General features: G+C 51.4%; 1 pseudogene; it reads right to left on the reverse strand.

The window, feature by feature from the left end:
• Window positions 1–26062, reverse strand: part of LOC120381549 — a 177524-nt pseudogene that overhangs the window by 87461 nt on the left and 64001 nt on the right.

Genomic DNA, 26062 nt, shown 5'->3' on the forward strand with positions numbered 1-26062 from the left:
TATTTTTCTTATTTACAATTCATTTACTAGGGTATAAATCTTCCCAGCCCCTAAAAAAAAATATTGACCTAACCAATTGAACAACTGGGGGGATTGGGATGGTGATGGGGAATAAGGGAATCCCTCTGACTTACACTATCTTCTTCTGTTGTTACAGAGGGTGAAATGATGTTTTGCCCTATCCCTGCCCTGTTCCTGCTCTTTGTTATAGTTCAATATATTTTAAATGAGGAAAATGGTAGTAAAAATATCTGCTCTTCAGCACAATGTGAAGCAACATCAGAGCAACTGAGAATGAAACAATTTGTTCCCCAAGGGAGAACTCGATGACTAACAATGGCTTTGAAATGGGGGAACAGTATAACCGTGATACTCAGGGTTTGTTTAGACTAGGGAAAGTGATGGAGTTTAGGTCAGGTCAAGGGGAAAGCTAATGCCAACCACTGCACCTGGGCTGCATCTGCACTACAACTATAATTGTCTTTTTACCCCAAGATCACTAACCTGAGCAGCCAACGCCATGTACCGCCCTTGTGGATGGAAGACACAGGTAGTTTTTGCCTCAGTGTAGCTTGTTGGGAATCAAACCTCTCTCCCACCTGCAGCTGATGGAGCTTGGCTGTTCTCAGTGGTAGCAGATGACAGAACAAGGAGCAATGGTCTCAAGTTGCAGTGGGAGCCATCTAGGTTGGATATTAGGAAACTAATTTTGCTAAGGTGGTGGTGAAGCACTGGAATGGGTTGCCTAGGGACGTGGTGGAATCTCCATCCTGAGAGATTTTTAAGGCCTGGCTTGACAAAGCCTGGCTGGGTTGATTTAGTTGGGGTTGGACCTGCTTTCAATAGGGACTAGATACCTCCTGAGGTCCCTTCCAACCCTGATATTCTATGGTTCTATGACATACACTCCTACAGCTCAATAGAAAAGATCATAGGACTGACCCCAAAGAAGGGTGAGCTGGAAAAGGCAGAAGCAGGCAACTCATCTGGGGGAGCTGAGACACCACGGTGAAGATGGTGCAAAGATCACTATGTGGGAATTAGCAAATGTGATTAAAAAAAAAATCCTTGCTCAGCCCTAGTCAAGGCATTTATTACAGTTCTCTCTTACGCGTATTTTCTGATGCCTGATAAGGTGTGAGCTCCAACTGAAGCTTTTCCCGCACTCACAGCACGTGTAGGGTCTCTCTCCTGTGTGAATTCGCTGATGTGAGATGAGGGTTGAACTATCAATGAATTGTTTCCCACACTCAGAGCATCCATAAGGTTTCTCACCTGTGTGGATTCTCCGATGTGTGATAAGGGCAGAGCTTTGATTGAAACATTTCCCATACTCAGAGCACATGTAGGGTTTCTCTCCAGTGTGTGATAAGGGTAGAGCTCTGACTGAAGCTTTTCCTGCATTCGGAGCACATGTAGGAATGTGCATTCTGTGATGAGTGAGAAAGTCTGAGCTCCCATTGAAGCTTTTCCCACACTCATGGCACGTGTAGCGTGTCTCTTCAAAGTTGATTCTCTCGTGTGGAATAAGGTCTGAGAGGCTACTTAAGTTTTCTTCTGACCTCTGCTGAGTCTCACAGGATGTTTCTTTTTCTGGGAGTGCACAACTCCCTGAAACATTCCCTTTGGATCTTCCTGACAACGTTCCATGTGGTTCTACTTGCTCAGCATCTTCCTTATGGGGTTTCTGCTCCTCATTCTCACTCACCATCCCAACACCCGATGGGAGACTGAGCGAATCCAGACACAGGTCACTCCCTGCACCGGAGAGAAAGGAAATGTCAGAGAGGAATGGAAAAAGCGATGAAGAAACCAAAATATACGTGGGAGAGATCAAACCTATCAGGAGCTGGTTTTCCCCAAACCCTTCCCCAGAGGAGAGAGGAAAGGATCAGCTTTAGTCCGCATCTCACCAGAACACTCTGGGGAAAGCTACATTGGGCAGGGACCTGCTGCCATTTGTTAGAATGTAGGTGGGAAGCCATGAGTCACATCTGCCTAATGATTCCACATCTGCAGGGAACAATCCTGAACTTGGAGAGCTCACAGGGTCTTTGTAGGGCATCCCAAATGTTTCCTGAATTCACACACAGTTTTTGAGTTGGTTTAACCAAGTCCCTACCTGTGAAGGCAGCTCTCGGGAGCACTTCTTTCTCAGAGCCCTGGAGATCTGGGACCCACGGCTCTTCCTCTCGTTCCAGCTGCAAGGTCACATCAGGTTTGGAATCTGGAAGCCCTACTCCAGGCAAAGAAAACAAGGGAGGTGAGTGGAATTTGTGGGATACTTGTCACAAGGAATAGTCCATGGTTTTACCCCCGGCTCATTTTTAAGCAGTACCATCCCAAGGCCAGCTTCCTTGGCTCAAAGTGGCAGGAGAGTCGTTAATCATATGCATTACCTTCGTGCCTAAGAACGAACTAACAGTGGGTCCCCATTGTGCTAGGCAAAGTACAACAGAGAATAGTAGCTGGGCCATGCCCTGAAGAATTTACAATCTGAATAGACAAGACAGACACAGAATGGGGGAAGGGATAGAATAGAGATATTCAGGGCTGCCTGTAAAGCCTATAGTTTAAGAACTTAGGTGTATTTTTATCACTTAGCTACTTACAGGAGTATGAAAAGAGAGAATCAAAATCACTGTTTGTATTTGTAAGGGCCTTCTCCTACTGTGACAGCCTGAGGCCTTGTTCTTAGGCTAAGAATTATATCCCAGTACAATGATTGGTTAACGTATAGCTGAGAATATTACTCTATAAACAGGAGGGGGAAGGGAAATTGGAATCATGCTTGTTAACAGGGGGGAACGTGGAACAGGAACACAGGCCAGGCTCTGCGGCATCAGAGCTGGGAAGGAAACACTGGGGAACAGACTCTATGGGAGTATAGAGATAAGCCCGACTGGTGTGAAGGGCTTCGGAATATGCTTGCTTAGAAACTAACCCCAATAAACATGGCATTGTCTGCGCTTCGACTTCTGGTCTTTTGCTGCTTGCTGTCTGCGTGACAAGAACCAGGAAGCGGAGGCCTCTAACAACTGACATGACCTGATAACTAAGAGGTGAGCTTTTAAGGAAGGTTTTAATACACGTTGGAAATGATCAGGGATTCCCATGAGCACTGATGAGGGGACCATGCAAAATTTGCATTTAGATCCTTGTCTTGTTTTATATCCTTTCCCCATTAGGCACACTGGCACTGGCATGGATCCATGGGATCTGTGCAATGCCTGGGCTTTTAAACAGTGCTTGGGAAGCCTCTGGCTTCAACACTCCTACTTCAACCTGTGAGCTCTGCCAGCAGGCCCAGCTGAACAACACTCCTGTTCAGAGACTGTTCCTCAGTCAATGCACAGAGCAAGTTTTTGCTGTGGCACTGGGCAGACTGTTAAAACATGGCAGGGTTCATTAGTGAACCGAAACTCAGCACCGGAGAGTCCTTAGATTAGCACAGGGAAGCGAAGATGACAATATAGTCCATATTGGCCAATGCCCTTGAGCCAGGCTGCTGTAGAAAACGCTTTGGTTTCCTTTATCTGCACCTGTCCATTTGTCTTTGCTCCAGTAGAGCTCCTTGCATCTATGAGCCCAGTTATTCCTGCTCCCAAAAATGTAACGAGTCCATGTGTGCTTCACTCAACCAAGCGGAGATCCTCCCATGGACAGGTGACAATCATTCCCTTGTCTCTGTCGGGTATTCCATTGATGTAGGTTGGTCCCAGCCTGTCCTTAATGACCCATTCATATCACCCCATGACAGCTACGTGATAAAACACCTCATGTCTCCTGCTCGTTCTAATCATAGCAATACCAACCACAGACGGAAACTGAGGTGTGTATTGTCATCATACAAGTATCACCAAAATTCCCACCTCTCTCACACACACACACACTGCTCACAGCCCCTGGAGAGAAAGCAAAGCCCAGGAACTGGACGTTAGTCCAGCAAACACAGTGGAGGACAAGCTGCAATCCTCACATACTGGTGAAAAAGGAGAGGCATGTGAGTGCCTATCCAAGCGCGTGCCCGGGATGGCAAGCCGCAGGGGCTGCCCTGGAGGTCTCTGTGAGGGCGGCAGTGAGGCAGCCTTCAGCGGCTTGCCTGCGGGAGGTCCGCCGGTCCCGTGGATTCGGCAGCAATTCGGCGACAGGTACATTATGTAGATTGATCCTTGCCTATGATTTCAGTTATAACTGTCTCCATTCAATCAAGTTTCTGTGTGTTTCACCAAATTTCATCTTCTCAATTAACTTTGCGTAGCCATGTACAAGGGCGAGTTGTGCCCCAATACGTCATCTTATAGGTGTAAAAACTGTACAGGCTACACCACCACCTTGTGACATCATCAACAAATTGCCCATCTGTGCCTGGGTAGTGGCCCTGCTATAGGAGGGAGGATGCAGCAAGGAGTCAGGGTCGGTGGCCGGGGTCTCTGTGCACAGAGATGGGGAGGTTATATGGGGAGGGCGTAATGAGTGGGAGAGGGAGGTCAAGAGTTAAAATAATATTTGGGGAAAACATGTATATAAGGGAAACTGATCAGAAAGAAAACTGGAGTGTAGGATCTAGAACAAGGCTTGGGTAGGGATTCGGGGTTAAAGGTCTGGGATCCCCCACAGCTCTGGACCCCCAAACCTCTCCTCCCTCCCACTGACCCACCCAGCCCACTTCCTGAGTGCCCTTCCTCCACACTCCCCTCCCCTTCTTCCCTTTACTCTCAGCCGGCACCACCTCCCAGCACCTTGGGAGCATCTTCTGTTCCCTCCTCGTCTCTCACTACCTCATCCCTCCTTTCTGCATCTTACCTCTAACCCTGCTCACACCTTCCCCACGTCCAGGCACAACAGAATTATCTACTCTCCCACTTCTCCTCCTCTCACATTGCTCTGTTCTCCTTTCACCTTTGGGCTCCTGAATGACAACATTATACTCTCTTCTATCAAAAGAGGAGCTCATCTGACTGTCACACAAGCCCTGCATCAGTCAAACACCTATTTACTCAATTTAGAATTCTACAGGAGGCATATTTTCCTCTTAAAATGAGGGAAAGGCATGAAAGCTACAGTTATTAATGTAGCCAATAACGACGCATTAAATGCAATTTTAAAATGACTGATGACAAATGTCTAAAAATTATTCTAGTGGGTGGGAGATGAGGCAAAAAACAGGGGGCAAGGAAACTTGTCAAAACTTTTATGACAAATGAAGGTATAAAGTTATTACTACTCAGGTTCTTTAGAGACCCCACAACTTCTAATAACCCAGGGGACAGGACTCCTTACCCAGCGAGGTCACCGTCTCATAGTTCTCCTGCATGACATCCCTGTAGAGGGCTCTCTGAGCGGGGTCCAGCAGAGCCCACTCTCCCCTGGTGAAATACACAGCCACCTCCTCGAAGGTCACCGGCCCCTGAAAGAGCAAGAGCCCATCACTCAGTACCTGCTGCCCCACTCACAGCCCCACACTCATGGGGGAGAGGAGCCCATCAAATGGAAGCTCTGGGTGGCTCACAGTCAGAGTCCCCCCCACACCCCACTCAGAGCATCCAGGAAACGCCAGGGGGAGGGGACGAAGCGAGAGCCCCTTGTCTCTCCCAGCAGACCCGTCCCCCCCCCACTAGCCACAGACGGACACAGGAGATGGAGGCCCTGGCAGGGTGCAGGGAGAGCTCGCTGGCAGGGAGCCCAGCGCTGTTCTCATTGTGAAGAGCTGGACGGGGCCAGACTTAGTGGGGAGCAGACGACATGACGGTCCAGGGGGGCTTTGCTGAGGGGGTTCCTCCAGCAGGGGTGTCCTGTCTCTCCTCCCCCCACTTCTCTTCAGCTGCCTCCCCTGCAACTGTTCCTGCAGCCCTGCCCCCACCCCCCACTTGGAGCTGCCCCGGCCAAGCTGCTCCCAGGAGCCTCCTGTGTGCTGACATAAGTAAACGGCCGAGGAATAACCCGATGCCCTAAGATGATGGGAAAAGAGGTACCAAGTGGTAACAGGGTGAAAAATTAGCCAGAAGATTAATTTTAAATAAAAAAATTCTGGAAAGGCTCCTCTGTTTCCAAATGTGCCTTAACCACAGGATACAGGTCGTGTGTCTATGCTAATGAGGTATAATCAGAATCACATTATATAAAGGGGGTCCCCAGAGCGGGAAAATTGAGCTCCCTGTGGGAAACTCCAGCAGGAACCATCCCTCTACTGATGGTCAATCCATGAGAGACACATCAGACCCTAATACTACTGTTCAGGGTGTGAGTAGAACTAGAGTTGTAACTTTTGCACAGGTCTTTATAGAATTTATCTGCACTTGGGGCGTCATAACCTTAACTGTAACTTTAATAAAACTTGTAAAACCAACTAGACCTTGTGCTTGTGAATGTCTGTGTGGTCACTACCCTTGGTCTCTGTGTGTTCCTAGAGACTGTACGTTTGAAGCAAGTAGCAGAGGCGACTTTCACTCTGTTAAGCTTGAAACTGTCGCCACCAGAGCCGACCCCGCGGGGGTGAAATGCCACATTACAAACTGCACTTTACATAAAATAAAAGGCTGCACAATACACCACACACCAGGCCACCCTCACTTCTGCGCTGCTGCTGGCGGTGGCATGGCCTTCAGAGCTGGGCGCTCGGCCAGCAGCCGCTGCTGTGAGGCCGCCCAGCCAGTGCTGAATTTGTGCCAGGGCTGAGCTCTGGCGCCTCTTTCAATAAAATTAAGCACTAGAGGGAGGCATCGGGGTCTGGACATGATGGTGGGGAGCCCGTGAGGGCCACAGGGGATGGGGGGAACCAAAATACAAGTTCACCCAAGGTGCCATTTTCTCTAAGCCCAGCCCTGGAGCCCGGTATGGGGGAGGGGCACATCCCCTAAGGCCGTGGTTCTCAGCTAGGGGTCCCTGGGCCTCTGGGGGGGCTGCGAGCAGGTTTCAGGGGGGCCTCCAAGCAGGGCCCGTGTCAGACTTGCTTGGGCCCAGGGCAGAAAGCCCAAACCTCCCTGCCTGGGGCTGAAGCCTGGGGCCATGAGCCCTGCCACCAGGGGCTGAAGCCAAAGCTTGAGCAATTAGCTTTGCGGGGGGGCCTGTCACATGGGGCCCCAGGCAACTGCCCTGGTTGCCGCCCCCTAACGCCAGCCCTGGCTTTTATATGCAGAGAACCAGGCACATGCAGGGCCATGGAGTTTTTATAGCACATTGGGGGCCTTAGAAAGAAAAAGGTTAAGAACCCCCCCTAAGCCTCCCTGGTGGGTGCCCCTCACATCTCACAGCAGCCACTGGTTAATCAGGTCGGGCTCCAGCCCTGGGAGTCTGGCCCATTTTCCTAGCCCCACCTAGGGGGGTTGTTTCCTGTTCCACAAATTAGAGCATTTCCACCCTCTAACCTCATGGGTCTGTTCCTAGAATGGAAGCTGCATATTGAACAAGTCCCAACAGGTTTGCTACACCCTGGCCTCCTCCCATTCTCCACCCTGGGAATTTTTTGGCAAACTCCAACCTCCAAACCAGACTGCCCAAGCCTCCCACCTCCGGTGCGTTTGTTGTCCCTCCCCTCCAGCAGGAACCCACCAGCAACCCCCCGATAATCCCTACCTGAACTGGCTCCACTGCAGCCGTTTCCCTTCCCTGTCCCATGGGAGGATGGGATGAGCTGGAGCGAAACATGGACGACATCCTGCAGCCTGGCAGGGCGAGAAGGGCAGTTGTGGAGGTTTCAGAACAGGGTTTAGTTCATGTCACATCACGATTCCCCCAGGATCTTTCCCTGCAGAGACACAGCCTAGGCTCTGCCATGCTGGGAACATGCTCCAGCTCTTTATTGCAGGGGAGACCTGGCCCCTCCTGCCAGGCTAAGCCCACAGGGAGATTTTTCAGCCTCCCCAGTAATAAAGTCTCTGAACAAAATGCTGGAAAGGAGCAGAACCAAAGGGGCTGGGCAGGCTCCATAGGGACACTGGCTCCTCCCTTCCCCTCCTGTGCGGCCATGTCCTGTCGCTGGCAGAGATCGGCCCCCCCTATCTCTCCCCCAGAGGCAGCCGTGTCTGCGGGCTTCCCCAGCCAGCATCTACTAACCACCACCCACGCTGGGGGAGTGACACAGGACAGCAAATTCCACCTACCCAAGGACAAATTGCTGCAGATAAACGTGTTGGGTTCACATCCCAAAGCTGAGGAGAATTTAAGAATTATGGAGAAAATAGGGAAAATGAGAGACTAGAGAGTCAATAATTTTAGGGAAAATGAGGGACTCTCCTTGGATTTTCTAGCCACATGTGGGGAGGGGAGAGAGAAGGGGAAGAACCAGGGAGAATTGTTCTCAGGTCTTGAGATGGAAAGAAAAGGCACAAACAGGAAAAGGATGCGAGTAGCTCACCCCTGTGACCATAGGCGTGTGTGGCACATTTCATTAGGGTGTGCACCCAGGGAGTCCCGCCCTAGCCCGACCCCATCCACTGCCTCCCACTTTCTGCCCCCCTCAGAATCCCCAACCCCCCCACTCCTTGTCCTCTGACTGCCCCCTCCTGAGACCCCCCCCACTGTAACTGCCTTCCTAGGATCTTACCCATCCCCCTGACCCTTTATCCACACCCCACCCCAGACAGACCCCGGGACTCCCACGCCCCATCCAACTGCTCCCTGCCCCGACAGGACCCCAGAACTCCCGACCCATCCAACTCCCTCTGCTCCCTGCCTGCCCCGACCCCGCTCCACCGCCCCTGACAGGACCCCAAGAACTCCCGACCCATCCAACTCCCTCTGCAGCCTGCCTGCCCCGACCCTGCTCCACCCCCAGGCACCCCCAAACCTCAACCCATCCAACCCCTGATCCTTCTCCCCTGACCACTCCCTCCAGAGACCCCCAACCCCTAATCACCCCCAGCCCCCTCCCCACCTCCTGGCAGCTCTGTCTAGTGGCTGCTCCCACCCACCCACACAAAGGGGCAGAGGAGGTTCCCTCTCCTTCAGGGGGAAGGTTGCCTAGTGGTTAAGGCACAGGACTCAGGCTCAGGTGTTCTGGGTTTGAGTCTCTGCTCTGCCACAGACTCCCTGCTCAGCCTTGGGAAAGTCACTTCACCTCTTTCTGCCCTAGATCCCACCTACCCAATGGGGCCAACACTGACCCTGCCTCCTGGGCTAAATCCATCCATGGCTGGGTGATGGGGGGGGGAGAATGGAGATACCAACATGGGGAGAGTTGGGCTGAATTTCTCTGCAGCTGGAGAGCGGGAGCCAGCTCCACACGGGGGATGGGAGCGAGAGGGGCTCAGGCCAGCTCCACACAGAGGGGGGTCAGGGCTTCAGCCCTGCAACTTCTGCCACTAAGGTGGCTGGGGCTCCCGAGCTGGGGACTTCAGCCCCACATCTTCTGCCAGGGTCCGGGGTTCTCCTCCCTGCCCCAGGGTGGCTCCTCGCCCCCTCCATCGCCCCCCCCCACTGCAGCTCCTGCAGGGGCCCGGGGCTTCTCCTCCCCCCCCGCGCCAGCTCGGCTCCTCTCCCCCCAGCAGCTTCTGCCGGTATCTGGAGCTTCTCCTCCCCCCAACCTGCCCCCGCCCCAGCCCAGCTGGGCTCCCCAGGGCACCCGCTGTTGCTGTGGCCGGAGCCGAGCCTGGCGGGCAGGGAGCAGCGATTCACGCGGGGGCCCTGGCAGACCCCCAGCCCGAGCGGGGCGGGGCAGCCCCAGGGGAGCGGGGGGGGCTCTGCTGCTGCTGGCCCCGCCCCCCCACCGACCCCTGGGGCTGTTTGGGGGGGGTCACTCAGCCCCCCAGGAGCGGGGGGGGGGAGCAGCGGAGCGGAGCCTGCCCAGCAAACAGCTGATCGCAGCTGCACCCAGGCCGCCCCCGGGGAAAAGCTCAGCGGAGGAGGCACCATAAGCTGCCGGCAGCGGGTCATTCCCGGGGGGAGGGGGGGGCTGAGCACCCGCCTGCAGCCGCCGCAGCCTCCCCCCCCCGGAGCCCCCACGGGAGGGGGGAGCAGCCTCCCCAGCCGGGGCTCAGGGCATTGGGGTGCCGGGGCTCCCCCCATGCGCACGCCTGGGCCCGGGACACTCACACACACACTCTGCCCCGGGGCTCCCCTGGTGCCCAGAGACCGATCAACCCCCGCCTGCTCCATCGCCCTTCCCCGCCTGCAGCTCCGGCCTCTCCCCTCCCGCCCCGCCAGCCGCACCCAGGGGAGCCCCAGGCCCCAGGCTCTGTCCCCACCTGGAGCCCAGCGGGGCCGGGGGCAGCTCCTGCTGCAGCTGAGAACAGCGGCTCCGCTCCGGCCCGGGCGGCTCCAGCGCTGCTGGCAGCACGTGGCCACCAGGGAGCAGCTGCTGGGCCCGGGCTCCTGCGTCACAATGTGCCAGAGCCCCGCCCCCAGGAGCTGCCCCGCCCCTGGGCTGTGCTAGAGCCCCGCCCCCAGGAGCTGCCCCGCCCCCGCTCTGCACCAGAGCCCCGCCCCCAGGAGCTGCCCCGCCCCTGGGCTGTGCCAGAGCCCCCCCCCCAGGAGCTGCCCCGCCCCCAGGAGCTGCCCCGCCCCTGGGTTGTGCCAGAGCCCCGCCCCCAGGAGCGGCCCCGCCCCTGGCCGGTGCCAGAGCCCCGCCCCCAGGAGCTGCCCCGCCGCCACCGCAACCGCGGTGGGCCGAAAAGGAAGGTTTGGGGTGGAGGGCGAAGAAACGGCCCCATAGGGGTGACCATCTCACACCATCACACCCCTCTTCACCCCTAGCCCCCGCTGGCCTGATGCATCTCCTGCTAGTCAGTCCCCACCCACCACTCACCTCCTTTCACCTCCTCCTCCCCTGCCAGGTACCCCCATGCCCACCCCTAGAGCCCCTGCTGGCTCACTGCTCACCTCTGTGCCCACCCGCCACTTGCCAACCCGCTCCCCACTTGCCCCCTCACCCCCCCCAAGTATAAAGCCTCATTCAAAGCCCCAGGGGTCACTATATCACTCCACCCAGCAGTCACTCACTGCAGCACCAAACATTAAACTGCTGAAAATGGCGCCCCCCTCCAGCCACCAACGTTTTGGACTAGAAAGCTTTGCCCCAGACATCCCCTGCAGAAGACATCCCCGGACGGGCTGAGGGATACTGGTGTGACCTCACCTGGCAGCCCCCAAAGAAGGAATTGGGGGGACTAAATGGACAGGCCCCCTCTCTAGCTGAAGCCGGCAAGGGAGGTACGTGGATCCCACTAGAATTTAAAATGAAAAGTGAGGGAGGGGAGGCTCTGCTGGACCTGGGCAGCTCTAGATACAGCACCAGGCACGTAGGAGGATTTCCACTCCTGAGCCGTGGAAACAGAAATTGACTTTTCCTTTCCAGATTTAGCTAATGTTCAGAAAGGGAATCTAGCGCCTGCCTTCCAGATTTGAACACCTCAGCATTCAGGAGTGCTCCAGCTCAGTTTGGGCAGCTGTTACTTCATTTCTCCCAAATCAAATATGCTGATCCACTGTCGTTTGCTGTAGAAAAAGTAGGATAAAATTGAGCAAGAAATGCTTCCCAGTGGTTATTAGGACTGGAATTGCAATTTTCAACAGCCATTGACTTTTTGTTTGTTTTTGTTTTATTTATTTAAGGAAGACAGTGATATTGCATTGGCAAATTCCCCAGAGAAAGAAAGAATGTAACAAAAGAATAAAAAAGGCACCTCAACTTTTCCTCTTTTAGGTAAGACAGTCTTATAATATGCATCCAGATCTCCTCCAATCACACAAGCTGAAAATTGTTCCACTTTACTGCAGCTCTGTAACCATATGGGAACCAGTCCTGTCTGTGTTCTGTGCACATCCAAAATCCCTGCTGAATGACCCACCCTGGGAGCAAGTTACCAGTGACCCAGGGCTGGGGTGGCAGGAGAGTGCAGGGGGGGGGGAAGAGCCCAAGGCTGGGGTGGAAGGAGAGTGCAGGGGTGGGGAGAGTCCAGGGCTGGGATGGCAGGGGTGGGGGGGAGAGCCCAGGGCTGGGATGGCAGAGGGGTGCGGGTTGGGAGTGGAGAGCCCAAGGCTGGGATGGCAGGGGGTGTGGGTGGAGGGAGCAGAGCCCAGGTCTGGGGTGGCAGGGAGGTCCAGGGGGGAGCCCAGGGCTGGGGTGGGGGCAGCCAAAATTTTTTTTGCTTGGGACAGCAAAAAACCTAGAGCCGGCCCTGCCTCCATGCACCGTGAGGTAGGTAGGAACGGATCATTATTATCCCTACTTGAAAGAGGGAGAAACTAAGGCTGAGAAAGGAGGCTCTTACCTTCTAAACAGGGACGGCTGTTTTCTAGTAAAATCACTCAAAGGGAAGGAGAAAACTCGAAAGAGGTTCCTCCTGGCGCTCACGTCCATGAACCCGAATACTCTCTCAGTCCTCAAAGAGAGACCAGGAGAAGGAGACTTGCTGAAGCAAAGCCACAGGGGTCTCTGAGGTTTCCCTGGCCCCTCGCCCCTGTCCTGCCTGGCTGATGTCAGCATCTCTCTGTGAGGTCACCACCTCCCCACCACCTTGGACCAATAGTCTGAGGTCCTGCAAAAGGCCTTTGTCGTGTCACTGCCACCCTCCCGCCCTTGCTGTGCCAATGTCCTGCCCCTGGCCAGGCACTTTGGAGGTTTGAGCTACTCCCTGTGGTCACCCCACTCAAGGAGCGTTCGTTCTAGGCAGCAAGCCGGCTAGACAGGGAAACATCAGACGCTGCTCCCAATGCTACAGTTTGTCAGAAATTAGTCGACTTTATGGCCAGAAGAGACCATTAGAGCATCTAATCTGACCCCCCGCATATCACAGGCCTCCTGTATGACACAAGAGCTACTTTTGGGGCAAACACATTCCAGAAAGGCATCTAGTCTTCATGAAATGACATCAGGAGATGGAGAATCCACCACTTTCCTTGGTAGCTTGTTCCTGTGATGAATCATCCTCGCTGTTGACTATTTGTGCCTTATTTGTAATATGAATTTGTCTCTTTTTATCTTCCAGCCATTGGGTCTTGTTATGCCTTTGTCTGCTCAATTAAAGAGACCTTTAATGCCCAATCTTTTCTCTCCATTAAGGCACTTCAGCACTTCAATGAAGTCACCTTTCAATCTTCTTTTGATAAGCTAAACAGGTTGAGCTCTTTCAGTAGCTCACTAGAAGGCATTTTTCTCCAGCCCTCAGAACCTTTGGTGGCTCTTTGCTGCCCCAGCTCCAATTTCACACCATCTTTTTCAAATGAGGACACCAAAATTGGAGGCAGTATTCCAGTATCAGTCTCACTGATGCCGTGTCACCTCCTGTGACATTATTGACATAATCTGTAACTGTATAGATCACCGTTGCGACCGCTGTTCTATATTTGCAGCCAATATTGTAGAAAGGTTGTCGTGTAAGAGGTCTATGGAGAGGTTCTGATTGGCTTATTATAATGATGCTATCTCTAGATGTGTATCATTTTTGTTGTTGACGTTATGAATATTGGCTCTATGCTGCCTGTATTTCAAACTTGTGCTCTGCTTCTGGGGAACACCCGAGATAAGTTGGTGTCAGTTCTGCCTAGCCTGCTTAATGGCCCATTAAGGATCATCAGCTATACAATCGACCCATTGAGAGAAGGCAGATACGCCTTGTGACTCAACAAGGTCTGCAGGGACCTGCCTATGGACAGAACTCTAAGGTGTTTCTATGCCATGTGATGGACAGAGTGTCCTTAGCACAAAGAAAGCAAAGACCACATGGCAAGAGGCTAGAAAAGGCTGATGCCTCATCTCCATCTTGTCTTCAATCCTGCTTAATACCTCTGGAGGGACTTTGCTACAAACTGAAGCTCTATACAAAGGACTGAATGGCCCATCCCAGCTGTGGATGGACTCCAGAGACTTGATTTGAACCTTTATTCCATCACTGCTACAAGCCTGAACCAAGAACTTTGCCATTACTGTGTGTAATTGATTCCTTTAAAAATTTTAACTCTCATCTATATTTCTTTCTTTTTATGAATAAACCTTTATATTTTAGATGTTGTAAGGGAAAATCCAGTGTTATCCAAGGCCTTGTAGGCCCAGGCCTCATGTCAGGCTGCCAGGGCCGGCCAGACAAGCCAAGTAGGGGGGCACAGAGGAGACAGTGGAAAGTCCTAACAGTCCCTGACTGAAAAACAATTTTGTAATATCCCCTACTGTCAACACGTAACCGCATAGAACAGATAAGTAAGAACAGGAAAAGCCTAATATGGAATAAATTTACTCCTGCTCCAATCAGCATTAACTTTGCAATATTTTTTTAGGAAAATAATAAGGAAATGATGTAACTTGCATATTCTGATTGTGGTTTTAAGCTTTATAAGGCTGTCTGTAACCAGCTTTCGGGAGGCCGTTTCCATAACGGTTCTCCCCTGCGTGCTTCTAATCAATAAAAGGCCTCCCATCTCCTAGAACTGGAAGGGACCTCAAAAGGTCATCGAGTCCAGCCCCCTGCCTTCACTAGCAGGACCAGTTTTTGCCCCAGATCCCTAAGTGGCCTCCTCAAGGATTGAACTCACAACCCTGGGTTTAAGCAGGCCAATGCTCAAACCACTGAGCTATCCCTCCCACCTCAGACAGCTCTGATTGAAAACACAACAGGTGGATCGATTTTTCCATAACAACGCTAAAGGATTTGCAAGAGCGTGATTTGTGGGTAAGATCTGACTTGTCTATTGACCAGCATCTGGGCTTTGGTCCTTTGGGATCCTTTGAGAGAACCCGTTTTCTTTTACTGGGGTATTGGTTTTCATAACCATTCATCCCCATAAGGAGCGGGGCTGGTGGTGATAGAAGGGAACTGGAATAGCTGAGGGAATTGCTTGTATGACGTCCGATTGGCCAGTGGGGTAAAACCAAAGTCCTCTCTGCATGGCTGCTGTGACGTGCTTGAATAGTAAAGGGCACCCAGCCTCGGGCTGTGACTGCCCTGCTCCAAGCAATTTGTCCTGAATTGATACTCTCAGCAGTGTCCCGCCAGTGGTCGCATCGTTACAGGGGTCGTCCGGGATTACAGCAGGGAACTCTCCGAAGCTCAGGATGCGCTTCCTCCGCTAGGGGAAGTACGTAACCCACACACCTCCAGGGGGTGGTGGGGTGTCCCAGCTAGTGGCACCGAGATCACTTAGAGGGAGAGAGAAAATGAGTCTTTTCTACAGTCTTAGCTAACAGCCAGGTGGCTTTCAGTTCATGCTGTGGAGGCCCACACACTAAGCTCCTGTTCCCAGTTCAATCCCACCCACTGACAAGTCACTGACCCAGATCTGTCAGCGTAACAGACACAGCTGCCATCCCAAGAAGAAGAGAGTTGCCTTGCCATACCTGGCTGCAAAGAGGTGCCAAGCAGTGAGCTGATACCGTTCAGAGCTTCCTGTGACAAACTGCAAACTTTGGACAATAGTGAGGTGGCAGGAAGTGTGGTCCTCAGAGTGGCCTGGGTCAGAGCCCATGGGAGGCCCTGGGCTCCCCCGCCATCTGCTGCATCCTTCCATCCCAAAGGACCAAAATCCTGACCACTAGGCAACTTCCCCAAGAGCAAAGGCCATCACGAGGCATCTGTCTTTGAAAATTTGCAGAGGATGTGGGAGCAGAAAGGGGAGAGAGGATGAGGGTGGCTCTTGGGAAGAGGGAGGGAGGGAGCCTTATGGGAATCTCTTGTTTACCACCATCAACCCAATAATCAGATCATTGATGCCTAGAATCTTCCCGGACATGTTGTAATTGATTGGATCTAGGTTTTAAAATGGGTACCACATTTGCAGACGGAGAAATGTCAGCGAGTTGAGTGGAAGGCCATTGCAAGCTCAGCTAATTAGGCAATGGGGCTTATGCCCCATCTAACAAGCTCCTTAAACAATAGCTCCCAATTTTCATTTACATTCTTCTGTTTAGTGTTTTTCTCCAAAACACTTTCACTAATCATTTGGGTCAGCTTTGGAAAGTTAGCCCTTTCAGTGCACCAACTATAAATATTGCTGGTGGGGACTGCCCTCTATTGGTCATAAGAACAGCCATACTGGATCAGACCAATGGTCCAGCCAGCCCAGAATCCTATCCTCCCACAGTGGCCAATGCCAGGTGCCCGCGAGGGAATTGACAGAACAGGGAATCATCAAGCAATCCATCCCGTCGCCCATTCCCAGCTTCCGGCAAACAGAGGCTGGGGACACTTCAAGAGCATGGTTTTGTATCCCTGCCCATCCTGGCTAATAGCCAATGATGGACCCATCCTCCATCAACTTATCTAGTTCTTTGGTGGACCCTGTTATAGTCTTGGCCCTCACAGCATCCTCTGGCAAAGTTTCCCCAGGTTGACTGTGTGTTGGGTGAAAAAATACTTCCTTTGGTTTATTTTAAACCTGCTGTCTATTCATTTCATCGGGTGACCCCAGTTCTTGGGTTATGAGGAGTAAATAGCACTTCCTTACAGATCCAGACTAACACGGCTACCCCTCTGATACTTCCTTATTTACTTTCTCCAAACCCGTCGTCATTTTATAGACCTCTATCCTAGCCCCCCCTTAGTCATCTCTTTTCCAAGCTGAAAACTCCCCTCAGTCTTACTAATCTCACCTCACATGGAAGCTGTTCCATACCCCAATCATTTTGGTTGCCCTTTTCTGTGCCTTTCCCAATTCCGATATATCTTTTTGAGATGGGGGACCAGCTCCAGTATTCAAGATGTGGGCAGACCACAGATTTATAGACAGGCAATATTATATTTCTGTCTCGCTAGCCATCCCTTTCCTAATGACTTTCCAACATTGTGTTGGCTTTTTTGACTGCCAATGCACATTGAGTAGATGTTTTCAGAGAAGTATCCACAGTGACTCCAAGATCTCTTTCTTAAGTTGTAAGAGCTAATTTAGACCCCATCAGTTTAGATGTAGAATTGGGATCATGTTTTCCCATGTGCATTACTTTGCATTGATCCACATTGAATTTCATCTGCCTTTTTGCTGCCCAGTCACTCCGTTTGGTGAGATCCCTTTGTGACACTTTGCACTCTCTTTTGGACGTAACTAAATTGAGTTGGTTTGTATCATCTGCAAATGTTGCCACCTCACTGTTTACCCCTTTTTCCAGATCACTTAGGACTATGTTGAACAGTGCTGGTCCCAGTACAGACCCCAGGGGGACACCACTATTTACCTCTCTCCATTCTGAAAATCAGACCCTTTCGTTCTAGTCTTTGAACCAGTTACCTAACCCAGAGAGGACCTTCCATCTTATCCCATTTTGCTTCAGAGCCTTTGGGGAGAGACCTTCTCAAAGGTTTTCTGAAAATCTAAGTATACTATATCCACGGGATTACCTTTATCCACATGCTCGTTGACTCCCTCAAAGAATTATAGTAGATTCGTGAGGCATGATTTTCCTTTACAAAAACCATGTTCATTCTTCCCCAATGTAAGCAGGGGCAGACTCACCCAGCGGCACCTCCTGCTGGTCGTCTTGGGAATTAGCTCTCCAGCCGTCAGAGCACACTCTGCAGGCCGGTGATCTGCCTTACCGCAGCTGGCCCCCTGTCCCTCCCAGGACCCCTTTTACCCTGGCAGTACCCCCCCAGTTCTGGGTCTCCCCCTCCCAGGGGAACCCCCACCCACTATCCCCACTTCACCTCAGTCTTGGCTACTGCCCAGTCTCCATCCAGCCCCCGTTCACTGGGGCAGACTGCAGTATGAGCCACTCATCACAGGCAAAGGGGTTTGGACCTGCTGCCTCTGCTTCCCCCTGGGCTGCCCCATTGCAGCCCTGCACCGCCCCATTGCAGCCCTGCACCTATTCAGCCTATAGTCAGGCCTGCAGCCTGGGGCTTTCCAGGCCAGAGGTCCCAGCTCCTCTGGCCCTTCCCCAGCCCTGCTCCCAATCTAGGTGTCTTGCTTAGGTCCCTGCAGCCAGGCCCTTCTCTCGCTACAAACAGAGGGAGACTGACTGGGCTCCTGGCTCACAGCCTCTTTTAGGGGCCAGCTGGGCCTGACTGGAGCATGGCCACAGCTGAGCCTGCTTCCCCCAATCAGCCCAGGCTCCTTGCCCCAGCCCCAGCCCTCTCCTGGGCTGCTTCAAGCCCCACAGGGCAGGAGCACGGGACCACCCCGCTACACCCAACAAAGTGGAGACCCTGGCGCACGTTTATTTAGAGTGCGCCAGGCTGCAGCCCCTATACCGGCTCCTCACCAATAGCCTATTGCGTTTCTGGCTGCACTTTTCCCCCTACCTCCTTCTCCATGCACTCCCTATCCATGGCTCCACAAAGTCGCGGGATCTCCTGGTCAACCTGCTCCTCGCCCTGGCTAAAATGGCCATCTACACGACCAGGGAGAGGCGGTTGGCCAACAGAGACTCCTACGACTGTGGGGCCTGTTTCTGATCCTTAGTCCGTTCACGTCTCTGGGCAGAGTTCCTCTGGGTGGCGTCCGCTGGCTCCCTTGAAGCCTTCGAGGGGCTGTGGGCGCTGTCCGGGGTTCTCTGCTTGGTGTCCCTGTCAGGCTCCCTTCTTATGACCCTTTGACCACACTCCTGTCCCTGTTCTTTTATTAGTTGTCCCCCGCAATTAGTGGGTTTCTGAGGCCCTGTGGAACCTCCCCTTAGGCTGGGGGGGATCCGTTAGCATGGGGCGGGCTTTGCCCGCCCCGTTTCCCGGAAACCCAATAGATTTACCCAGCAAATCCTGGTTAGCTATGAGTCTAATCATTGGGCTCTACAATTCCACCCAATGTGCCTGGTACTGACGTTAGCCTTAGTGGCCTGTAATTGCCAGCTGCGTCTCTGGAGCCTTTTTTATACACTGCTCCAGCCAGGGACTAAAGGCCGCCCCAGACTTTCCCTTTCTCCCTTCAGGGAAATCAAGTTCACGTTCTACAAGGAGCTAAAGAAGCCTCAACCCTGCATCTGAATTAATGTCACATTTCTCACTATCCGGCACAAACAAATGTCATTTCAATCCCAGGTGAGTCCACTTCAGTCATTCCTCAGCCCCATTCCTTCACCCTCCTGCCTTAGCTTAGCGCATTGCGCCACCCTGTGGGCGTTTCATGTCCCTCCTCAGTTTCACATACAGACACAATTTCCCTTGCTGTTCAATGAACAGCAAAACCTTTCTGTGTCTCTAGTCTGAGTCAGGGCATTCAACTCCATTGAAACCTTCTCTCCTGCAATGGCAACGGTCAGACAGAGGGGACGTGGCCACCTTCAGCCCTGAGAGTGAGATATTCACTCTGCTCTTTCTTCAAGCTGCTGCTGTTAGTCCATAAAACATGTACCATGGAATAAAAAGCTGAGTTTACTCCAGGGTGAGGAAAGAAAGGAGCCACCAACTCCCCGAAAAATCTCTGTGCCCAGAGAGAACCTGCCCCTCCTATTGGAATCACTGATGTGCTTCAGCTACAATGGGGAGAGCATCTGCTCTCAGGGGGTATAGCTCAGTGGTAGAGAGTTTGACTGCAGAGCAAGTGGTCCCTGTTTCAAATCCAAGTGCTTTCTAATAAGCCTCTTATTTTTTTTTTATTTTTGAAAAAAGGGAAAACATTTTCATTTCCATTCTCCATTATGTTCAGGAGCTCCACTATACGGGGATGCTTGAAATGAATGTAAACACTCAACATTTCACTGTCCAAATGCATAAAAACCTAGCAAACCTGCCCATCAGCTGAAATCAGTTCCAAGCCTCTAAGTGTCTAGTTTATGTTTTCATCAATTAAACAAAGGGATCATATGAATGTACATTTGCAGATCCCTCCTCTCCAGGGCTGTGCTGTGCAGAAGAACAAGAACCACATCCAGTTGGGGTTCAGGAGTCTGATGAGCAAAGGCCACTTGGTGCGGGCTAAAGTCACCAGCACTTTGGCTCCTTCACATTAAACCAGCAGCTGGACCCCCAGGACAAGGCATGAGAAGACGACAGTGGCTGTGAGCAGGAAAATAGCCACCAAGAAGCTGGCTAAAGCTGTCAAGATCCTCAGGGAGGTCACCATGCCCATGTCTAGAATGTACTGACTGCAGCGGGGACCAAAAAGGCAGAGAAAAGCCCTCAAAAGTTCTAAGCTGCCAAGCCCCAGGTGGTGATCAATATCCTACCTAAAATCAAGACAGGATAAGGCTAATGTCATCTCCAAAGCCAGGGCTAAGAAGGTAACACTGAGAAAGAAGTGGAGAGATTTCCATTGGGATGACTCCTGCTCCCCTAATGGCTCTGTTATGAATCACCATGGACCACCCGGAGAGATCAAAGTCCTGCAGGACAAACAGCCCCATGGACAGTATAATGAAGTGTTGGCAGTGGGGGGAAGTGTTGTGTTTTGTGTAACACCTGCCAGGTGAGTGATGCACTGACAGGGTAGCTGCCCATGAGCTCATTCTCTTCTATCTGCTTCTGCTGTTATTTCAGAGCCAGCACAAGCGGGAGTGTGTCCCTGTCACTTCACCAGCTCTAGAACAGGCTCTGTCTGCAGCCCAGCTCTGATTAATCCCACTTGTTAATGTATTCCTACTGCGATACTTTCCCAGTTCTCTGCCTCATTCGAACATTCCGGTCAGAGACTGAACATGGGGAGGGATGGACTAATTTGTGTGACATTCGGTAAGTTGCCATCGTATGTGATTGAAACCTCTGCTGGAGGTGGGCAGGAGCCTGTTACACACATAAAATAGCTAAGCTTGACCAAACTACCTGCTACACATTCAAACCTTCCTGTACACACACAATAGAAATTGGGGCTCTGAGAAATGGCAACTTTCCTTTAACATAGATCATTGTTTTCTGTACTTCCAGAGGCATTGAAATAGCAGCTGTTTAAAGACAATGTGCTTCCATTTCATGATCAGCAGCAGAGCCTCTGTCAATTTGCCACCCATAGAGCTGATTGTTTCTAACTGCAGGGTTAGGCAGACCATTCAGTAACATTATCGCTCTGTTCACAAAGCCTTTGGTTAGTGACGAATCAAGAGACTTATCCATTCATGCTGAAATTCCACTGTCTCCAGTGTCTCTTTCCCATTTCTGGTTCCAAGAAAATAAACAAATTAAAACAACCATCAGAACTAACATGCTGTGGGAAAGTGGAAATGTTGATAGCTCAAATAATTCAGTTTCTTCTGTCTTGTGTGTGTCTATCTGCTTTGTGTGTGTGACCGGTGGGCCTTTTTGTTTGCTCCTGGCAGGTTCAACCCTGTCAGATTTGTCTGTGGGGAGGGGCCAGAGAAAACAGACACTCTGGCCTTCCAGGTTGGGGTTAGGCAAAGGAATAACAACCCTGTCCCATAAAAAACAAAAAATGTTACAGAAACAGTGGTAGAAACAGTGCTAGAGAAACTGGTAAATAATCACAATGCCCAGGCTTGAAGTAATCGGAAACAGAGAATTCAAAAAGCAAAGCCCAGGGGCTACTGGGGGTTTATTCTCTGAGCTTAGCCATGTGCTATAGCACAGGGAGCACTTTTGGAAGTCTCCCATCCCACAACGGGGGAAAGGAAAACGATTCTTAGGTTCTAGCATGGATTGAAGGAGGATGGTGATGGGGAATAAGGGAATCCCTCTGACTTACCCTAACTACATCTGTTGTTACAATGGGTGAAATGATGTTTTCCCCTATCCCTGCCCTGTTCCTGCTCTTTGTTATAGTTCAATATAGTTTAAGTGTGGAAAATGATCATAAAAATATCTGCTCTCCAGCTCAACATGCAGCAACATCAGAGCAACTGGGAATGAAACAATTTGTTCCCCAAGGGAGAACTCGATGACTAACAATTGCTGTGAAATGGGGGAACAATATAACCGGGATGCTCAGGGTTTGTTTAGACTAGGGAAAGTGATGGAGTTTAGGTCAGGTCAAGGGGAAAGCTAATGCCAACCCCTGCACCTGGGCTGCATCTGCACCACAATTTTTCACATTAAGATCACTAACTTGAGCAGCCAATGCCATGTACAGCCCTAGTGGCTGTCAGGCACAGGTAGTTTTTGCCTCAGTGTAGCTTGTTGGGATCAAACCTCTCCCCCACCTGGAGGGATGAACATTCCTGGCAGGAGGGACACACACTCCTGTGACTCAAAAGGAAAGGAGTTGATAGAAAAGATCACAGGACCGATCCCAAAGAAGGGTGAGCTGCAAAAGGCAGAAGCAGGCAACTGATCTGGTGGAGCTGAGATACCACAGTGAAGATGGTGCAAAAATCACTATGTAGGAATGAGCAAATGTGATTTTTTAAAAGAAATTTTTTTGGCCAACCCTAGTCAAGTGATTTATTACAGTTCTATCTCATGTGGATTTTCTGATGTCTAATGATGCTTGAGCGCTGATTGAAGCTTTTCCCACACTCAGAGCATGTCTAGGGCTTCTCTCCTGTGTGGATTCTCTGATGTCTGATAAGGTCTGAGCTCTGACTAAAGCTTTTTCCACACTCTGAGCATGTGTAGCGCTTCTCTTCTGTGTGGATTCTACGATGTCTGATAAGGTCTGAGCTCTGACTAAAGCTTTTCCCGCACTCAGAGCACATGTAAGGCGTCTGTCCTGTGTGGACTCTCTGATGTGTGATAAGGTGAGAGCGCCGCCTGAAGCTTTTTCCACACTCTGAGCATGTGTAGGGCTTCTCTCCTGTGTGGATTCTACGATGTCTGATAAGGTCTGAGCTCTGACTAAAGCTTTTCCCGCACTCAGAGCACATGTAAGGCGTCTGTCCTGTGTGGACTCTCTGATGTGTGATAAGGTGAGAGCGCAGCCCAAAGCTTTTCCCACACTCAGAGCACATGTAGGGCTTCTCTCCTGTGTGGATTCTACGATGTCTGATAAGGTGTGAGCGCCGACTAAAGCTTTTTCCACACTCTGAGCATGTGTAGGGCGTCTCTCCTGTGTGGATTCTCTGATGTGTGATAAGGGCAGAGCGCCGACTAAAGCTTTTCCCACACTCTGAGCATGTGTGGGGCTTCTCTCCTGTGTGGATTCTCTGATGTCTGATAAGGTGTGAGCTCCAACTAAAGATTTTCCCGCACTCTGAGCATGTGTAGGGCTTCTCTTCTGTGTGGATTCTACGATGTCTGATAAGGTCTGAGCTCTGACTAAAGCTTTTCCCGCACTCAGAGCACATGTAAGGCGTCTGTCCTGTGTGGACTCTCTGATGTGTGATAAGGTGAGAGCGCCGCCTGAAGCTTTTTCCACACTCTGAGCATGTGTAGGGCTTCTCTCCTGTGTGGATTCTACGATGTCTGATAAGGTCTGAGCTCTGACTAAAGCTTTTCCCGCACTCAGAGCACATGTAAGGCGTCTGTCCGGTGTGGACTCTCTGATGTGTGATAAGGTGAGAGCGCAGCCCAAAGCTTTTCCCACACTCAGAGCACGTGTAGGGCTTCTCTCCTGTGTGGATTCTACGATGTCTGATAAGGTGTGAGCGCCGACTAAAGCTTTTTCCACACTCTGAGCATGTGTAGGGCGTCTCTCCTGTGTGGATTCTCTGATGTGTGATAAGGGCAGAGCGCCGACTAAAGCTTTTCCCACACTCTGAGCATGTGTGGGGCTTCTCTCCTGTGTGGATTCTCTGATGTCTGATAAGGTGTGAGCTCCAACTAAAGATTTTCCCGCACTCTGAGCATGTGTGGGGCACTTCTCCTGTGTGGATTCGCTGATGTGAGATGAGGGCTGAACTATCGATGAAGCATTTCCCACACTCAGAGCATTCATAAGGTTTCTCACCCGTGTGGATTGTCTGATGTCTGATAAGGGCAGAGCTCTGATTGAAGCTTTTCCCGCATTCATGGCATGTGTAGCGTTTCTCTTCCAAGTTGATTCTCTCACTTGTTATAAGGTTTGAGTGGCTACTAAAGTTTCCCTCTGGCCTCCCCTGAGTCTCACGGGCTTTTGTTTTTTCTGGGAGTGCATAACTCCCGGAAACATTCCCTTTGGATCTTCCTGATAAAGTTCCATGTGGTTCTCCTTGCTCAGCATCTTCCTGCTGGGGTTTCTCCTCCTCATTCTCACTCACCAGCCCATCACCTGATGGGAGACAGAGAGAATCCAGACATAGATCACTACCTGCACCGGAAAGAAAGAAAATCACAGAGAGAGGAATGGAAAAAGGGATGAACAATCCAAAATACGTGGGGGAGAGATCAAACCTATCAGGAGCTGATTTTCCCCAAAACCTTCCCCAAAGGAGAGAGGAAGGGATCAGTTTTGGTCTGCATCTCATGAGAACACTCAGGAGAAAGAGATATTGGGGAGCGACCTGCTGCCAGTTTTCAGTCAGAATAGGAGGGAAGCCATGAGTGACATCTGCCATAATGATTCCACATCTGCAGGGAACAATCCTGAACTTGGAGAGCTCACAGGGTCTTTGTAGGGCATCCCAAATGTTTCCTGCATTCCTGCACAGTTGTTAAGTTGGTTTAACCAAGTCCTCACCTGTGCAGGCAGCTCTTGGGAGCACTTCTTTCTCAGAGCCCTGGAGGTCTGGGACCCACGGCTCTTCTCCTCGTTCCAGCTGGGAGATCACATCAGGTTTGGAAACTGGAAACCCGACTGCAGGCAAAGAAAACGAGGGAGGTCAGTGGAATTTGTGGGATACTTGTCACAAAGAATAGTCCATGGTTTTAACCCCCAGCTCATTTTTAAGAAGTAGCATCCCAAGGCCAGCTTCCTTGGCTCAAAGTGGCAGGAGAGTTATGATGATTATAAATCATATTCGTTACCTTAGTGCCTAAGGACCAACTAACAGTGGGTCCCCATTGTGCTAGGCAAAGTACAAACAGAGAACAGTAGATGGCCCATGCCCTGAAGAATTTACAATCTAAATACACAAGACAGACACAGAATGGGGGAAGGGGTAGACCCCACTGTTAGAATAGAGATATTCAGGCCTGTCTGTAAAGTCTATAGTTTAAGAACTTAGGGGTATTTTTATCTCTTTGCTACTTACAGGAGTATGAAAAGAGAGAATCAAAATCACTGTCTGTATTTGTAAGGGCCTTCTCTTACTGTGACCATCTGAGGCCTTGTTCTTAGGCTAAGGCCTTTGGCTAAGCAGCAGGGGCAGCCATAAGCTGGGAAGCAAAGGGTCACGTTCTCACATCCCAAACCAGTCACACTGAAATAAGGTGCGACTGGGCTGTTAGGAAGATGATCCTGTCCTGATAGTGCCCATCAGCACCAGATAAAGAAACAGATCTTAAGATGGTTAAAGAAAACTTAGTTTGACAGCAGCCTGTCTGGCGAGAAATCACTTCTCAATGCTTGTGGTTGTGAAATCCTCATTTCTGTATTGTTTTATCTTTATGGCCACCACTTTTACAATGTTAATCAGTCTGGTTCTCTAATTGTTTTTCTCTGCTGTACAATTAATTTTGCTAGGTGTAAGTTAATTAGGGTAGTGGGATAGAATTGGTTAGAGAATTATGTTTCAATGTGTTAGGATTGGTTAATTAAATTTCAGTACAATGATTGGTTAAGCAAAGGTATCGCTGAGAATATTCCTATATAAACTGAGTCAAACAGGAGGGGGAACAGGGGACACGGGGTAAATGCTCTGCGGCATCAGAGCTGGTAAGGGGGTGTAACAGGCCAGTGTGGCTCCCCTCCTCCCCGGGGAGGGTTGAGCCCCGGACACCGGAAGGGGCGGGGCTCCAGAGCAGTGAGCCCGCCCCTCAGAGGGCCAGGCAGCGACCCAGAAGCATAAAAGCCGGCCACCAGAACTCAGTCAGAGCCCAGCCACTGTCGGGAGCTGACCTGCCCGAGAGGGCTCGGGACTGGGAAGCTGCAGGGGCCCCGAGCAGTTGCCCGGACTGGCCGGAGCTTCCCCTCGCTCGCTACTGGGAGGACCCGCAGGAGCTTCCCCATGCCACCTACGAGGAGGAACCGCCGGAGACCTCACCTCTCCCTTGCTGTTACCCCAAGGAACCCCCGGAGCAGAACTGGCCGGACTTCCCTGAGGAACTGCTGGATGTACGCCCCAGCCCGGGCTGCGAGGAGCCCATGCTGTTGGACTTCCCGGGAGCAGACGCCACGGACCAGGTAGGCCCAGAGGGGGGAACTGGAAGTGGCCCGGGAGCAGCTGACCCCAGTCAGGCTGCAGGTCAACCAATGCCTATGTCAGTGTGTTACGGTCAGGATCCCCACTGACCATCAGCGGTGG

Source organism: Mauremys reevesii, linkage group 14 (genome assembly GCF_016161935.1).
Source record: "Mauremys reevesii isolate NIE-2019 linkage group 14, ASM1616193v1, whole genome shotgun sequence".
NCBI classification, from domain to species: Eukaryota; Metazoa; Chordata; order Testudines; family Geoemydidae; genus Mauremys; species Mauremys reevesii.